The sequence below is a fragment of the Elephantulus edwardii genome, unplaced genomic scaffold (genome assembly GCF_000299155.1).
Source record: "Elephantulus edwardii isolate Elephantulus edwardi_28Jun2011 unplaced genomic scaffold, EleEdw1.0 scaffold00247, whole genome shotgun sequence".
In the NCBI taxonomy this organism is placed as follows: Eukaryota; Metazoa; Chordata; class Mammalia; order Macroscelidea; family Macroscelididae; genus Elephantulus; species Elephantulus edwardii.
This window is the reverse complement of record NW_006399997.1, coordinates 3,084,596-3,090,367: the sequence shown is the minus strand read 5'-3', so window position 1 is coordinate 3,090,367 and position 5,772 is coordinate 3,084,596.

Below are 5,772 nucleotides of genomic sequence, written 5' to 3'. Positions count from 1 at the left end.
CAGTTAAAGATAAATCCCTCTTCCTAATTGATCTCAGTCCATTTTTGTTATTACACAGAATTCAATAGCCAAAATGTTCTTCAAAGACAGAATAGTTTGTTGAGGGATTTTGTCCACTTCTCTAAAACCCTACAGTGGCTTTCCATCTCAGCTAGGAGGAAAGCCACTTCATTTTTATAATCAATGAAGTCAGACTGAATTTTATCTGTAATTGTTATCATAAATGTATTTACATACTGTTTAGTAACTTGAAATATTTCACAATAAGGACTGTCAAGAAAGTTGAACCAAATTTCTCATTAGATGCAAGGATTGTGAAGCTCCATCTCACATATTTTGATCACGTTGTCAAGAGGTACTAATCCTTGGGGGAAAGACATCAAGATGGAAAAGATACAAGATCAGAGAAAGAAAAGAATATTCCATACAAGATAGATTGACACAGTTTTACAATAGGTTTGAACATACCAGAGATCATGAAGACAGTATTGGAAAGGACAAGATTCAGGTCTGTTGTTTAAAGTGTCTCATTTCGAGTTGTAGTCTGCTACTCGAAGGTACATAAGGACAACAACAACAACATACTCCTTCTCTAGCCTCATATTTTTCCACTTGCCAATCACACTGGCTTCATTGCTATGCTTTGACACTACCAAATAAACTTTCTCCTTAGATTTTTGCACTTACTGTTCTTTTTAACTGAAATACTTTTCCCCTAGAGAGAGACAAAATTTGCAAACTTTTATCCTCCAATTTTCTCTCTCTCTCTCTCTCTGTGTGTGTGTGTGTGTGCGCGCGCGAGCGCGCGCGCACGCATGCATGTTGTGTCAAATGCAATAATGGTTACTCATGGTGGACAGAGTTTGGTGGAGCTCCCAGATTAAAATAGGCTGGGAAGAAGGAGTGGCATACACTTCCAAATTAGCTTGCCTCCAGAAACTTTATGAACTTAGAGAAAGGAGGGACGTTTTTTAAGTATTCAGGTCTTCTGTTCATAGGGTCACTATGAGTCATCTAGGACTCGATAGCACTTAACAACAACGTGCATACTCTAATGAAGACTTTGGCTAATCAGCCTATTAAAAACTGTGATACTACTATCGCTTCATTGTTGGCCTATTTTTTCTGCAGCTTGTCACTAACACAATAATTTCTTTCATTATATTGTTTTATTGCCTACATCCCTCCACTAAAATCTTATCTTCACAAAAACAGAGCTTTTTATTATCTGTTTTGTTCACTGCTATATCCCTAATGCTAAGGCAGAGAATCTAGCACATCAGGTGTAGAATGAATAAATGTTGAATGAATGAATGAATGCACAAATAAATAGCACAATACATAATAGCAAACAGTGAAAATTATTTAAATGCTATTCAGCAGAAGAATAGCTAAATAAAATGTGGTATAATCACATAATCTTAAAAACACATTTTTTGATTGAGAGAGAGAAAAACATACATGAGTACATTGTCATATATAAAAATGTAAATCTGTGCAAAATAATACTTTTACATTTAAAGTTAAATACATACAGCAGTCAATAAAATCACTCATGGGTTAGATAAATAAAATGTAATACATTCTTAACTCTGAAAAGGGAGAAAATTGAATAAGAAAAATAAACAAAAAGGGTTTCTATTTTATTTCAAATTGTTTTCTAAAATATGCATGCCTATTACTCAGTATATAAAAATATAACAATAAAAATGTATACCATTTTGTCCTAAAATAATCTTTCCATGTGCTCTTTCTTTCTAGTGTTTCTGAAAGTAATAGTAAATGCAGATCTCATGTGGAAAAATAACTAATTTTCAGATAAAGCCACAATAAGCATATAAAATCTAGCCTATGACTTCACTGCATTGATCATTTAATAGTAGATTGAGTGTAAAACCACATCGACTGTGTGAAGGATTTAAAATTTTTCTTGAAATATGACATTAATCAATCTCTAGTAATTCTTTGGCCAACTATCCTACATTTTCACCATCCTATAATCAACTCTTCGTGCCCTGTCATCCACAGCCAGCTTATGTTGTAATTCTGCATAAAATTTCTAGGCATGCTCATCTATACACCACACTGAGGAGAGGATGTGTCTTCAGCAGACAGCTTTGCAAAGAAATGGTAATATTAAAAAAAACCAACATGGCCTTCTCACTATAGTTTGTAACCTCAAACTTTAATATACATATAAAATTTATGGATTTTTAATAACTACTTCATGCCTGCTTCAGAAATAATTAAGACATGTCAAATAGCTTTTTAATCCAGATAAAAGAATGCTATTATTTCTTGGGATTTTCCATCAGCTCTTGTTTTTATATTCAATTTCAGCTAAAAATTAATAGTAACACTTTCTCTTAGAAATGTTAACAGCTTATTCTAAACAAACATCAATATATATTATAAAAGAAGTTCGTGTTCTGAGTTTTAGGATATCTCTCATGTCACTCTTCACCCTGCCTGTGCCATTTTACTCAGATACAACCCCTAACCCATTGGTACAAACCCCCACATTTTGCCTTCCCCTAGACCTTGATCAAAGCTCATTGGCTTAGATTAAGCAAAAAGAAGCAACACAAGAAAGCATTTTTTCCCTTTGTTAAAAATGTTATTAATTTTAATGAACATTTACAGACATTTTGGATTTCCATTCATTCATTGTTTCACTTTTCTCCCTGCTCAGCCCTCGCCGCCCCCAGATCACTCTTTGAAAAGCAAAAGAAAAACTCTTTCATTGGCATACAATCCTCCTGCACCCCCCCCCAATCACCCCGAGTATACTCCACTGTGCAACCTTAATTCTCGACTCTTGTGATAACCATAATACCCTATCATATATCACTTTTAAACTGTTCAATCCTTCATCTGTTTTAAATACAGTATACATAATTTATCCAGTTTTTCTCAGTCTTACCCCAACCCTGATGTCAGTCCCATTCTACAATAGTGGCACCGTGCAGTATTTGTCCTTTTGTGACTGAGATATTTCACTCAGCATAATGTACAAGGAAGCATTTTATACCTTGCCTCCACTTTGGGTCCAAGGGCTGCAGTCCCTCAATATCCCTCCAGCCAAGTGTAGAGCACAAACATAGAGAATCCAGCCAAGATACAGCCTTCACCTGAGACTTTATCTTGCTGTGTGGGCCATGTACCTCAGCTGGAAGACTCTAGAACCCAACCAGGTCCCCACCCTGAAAAGCCATCAATGGTCTCAGATGGACTCTGCCTCATGTTCTTTGTGTGCCTGGTTTGCTCTAAGAGCAGAGACACTAAACCACAGGAAGATGATCTTGGTGAGAAACCCAAAGATAAGAACTTCCTCCAGAATGCCCAGAGAGAGAAAATCTTCCCTAGGCTGGGACTCAAACATGAAGCCTCCTAAACTGTGAGACTTGTCTGGAGGCTTGATCTGCATATTGCTAATTACTTTATAGCTTGGATATCTGTACTCTTGCTTTTTTTATCCTTGTCCTAATCATTATTAATATAGTACTTGTCTGTCTGCTTGCTGTTGAGGTAACTTGAAGGTTGTTTTGATGCTAAAAGCTGTACCAACCATGTCTCAAATGCCAGTTGATTCACCCATTATAGACATATTTTAGTGGAACTGACTGATTTAGATAGACCAGGAAGCAAAATTGGCCACTGTTGAAACACTAGCATATAAGCCCTATGAACAATAGAGGAACATGGACAGATATAGTACAAGGGATAGAATTTAGATTGTAAGTCAATCAAAATGAAGAGAAACAGTCTTTAATAGTTGGAACATGAAATGTACCAAATATGATTGTTGGAAAACTAGAAGTTGTGTAAAATGAAAACGAACATATGAACATCAACATTCTAGGCATTAGTGAGATGAGATGGACTGGCTTTGAAACTTGCACATGGTCACATGATACACTATGCCAGGACTTTAAAACCGAAAAATTGTGTTGCATTCATAGTTTAAAAAAAAATTTCAAGTTCTATAAGTACAATGTTATGAATGCTAAGACATTATCCATACACATAAAAGGAAGACCTGTTAATACAACTATTATTCAAATATATGATCCCACAACTAAAGCCAAAGACCTCAATTCTTTTTCTGCCATCCTTATTCATTGTCCAATCCTCTGATGCACAACAAGTAATTGCAAAGACAATGGTATGTGTCAGGTGCACCTTGGTTTCTAGATTTATATCTTTGCTCATCAGCACTCTGAAGAGGTCCCTGACAGCAGATTTTCCCAAAGAAATTAATCTTTTGATTTCCTGGCTGCTGGCACCAACAGTGTTGATTATGGGATTTTAATCTCTTTCCATCTATCATGATGTTGTCAACTGGCCCAGTGGTGAGAATCTTTGTTTTCTTGATATTGAGCTTCAGTCTATATTGCAGATTACAATCCTTGACCCTTTACAGCAAATGCTTCAGGCCCTCCTCAGTTTCAGCAACTAAGGTTGTGTCATCTGCATTCTACATATTGTTGATGAGTCAGAGACCTTATAAATTGCACTAGAGCATTGAGAAGCTCAAACAAAGTGAAGAGATGTTGAAATAAAAGAGTTGAACAAAAGATTTCAAAAGGAAGCTTGGGAGGGGAAGGTAAACAACTGTCTAGAGATCTAGAATTGGAGTATAAAATGGGAAGAATTCACTCAGCATGTGTCAAGCTGCAAGATCCAAAAAAACAAATTCAAGCCTTGAGTAACAATAGTTAGAGATGCTATGGGCAAAATCTTGAATCGCCCAGGAAACATCAAAAGAAGATATAGGGAATACAAAGAATATATGTACATAAAAAGAATTGGCCAATACTGAAATAATTTAGAAAGGTCCATATGGCCAAGAGCCAATGGTAGTGAAGGAAGATATTAAAGCTGCATGCATTGGCAAAAAATAAGGCCTTAGGAATATATGAGACACATTTCAAATGACAGATGAAGCCATAGACATGCTCACCAGTCTATGTCTGGCCAACTGATTGGAAAAAATACATCTTTGTTCTTATTGCACCCCCACCCAAAAAAGTGATCCAACTGAATGTGTAACTTATTGAACAATATTTTTATTACCACATTCAAGCAAAATACTGAGGACTATCATTCAAAAATTACTAAAACAGTACATAAAGAACTTCCAGATGTTCAAGCCGGATTTAGAAGGGCTGTGACACTAGGGATATCCTTGCTTATGTCAGAAGGATCCTGGAAGAAAGCAAAGAATACCAAAAGAATGTCTATTTTTATATTATTGATTATGCAAAGGCATTTGACTATGTAGATCATAACAAATTGTGGCTAACACTGAGAAGAATGAGTATCCCAGAATACATAACTGTGCTTGTGCAAAACCTATATCTATACCAAGGGAACACTACATGATTTAAAATTAGAAGAGGTGTGTATCAGGATTGTATCTGTTTTTCATACTTATTTAATCCATACACTGAGCAAATTATTTGAGAATCAGGACTTTATGAATAAAAACATGGCATCAGTATTGGAAGAAGACTAATCAGTAACATTCAGTATGCTGATAAAAAAAAAACTTAGCTTGATGAAAGTGAGGAAAACATGAAACACTTGCTATAGAAAGTTAAATACTGCAGCTTTGTATATGGATTGAACCTCAATGTCAAGAAAACAAAAATCCCACATGCCAATGTCTCGAAGAAAGCAAACCATCCCACACAATATTCAAGAGCAAAGCAAGATGTCACTCACAAAAGATGACACAAGAGCAACCGATACCCTGAAAGGAGAAGGGCT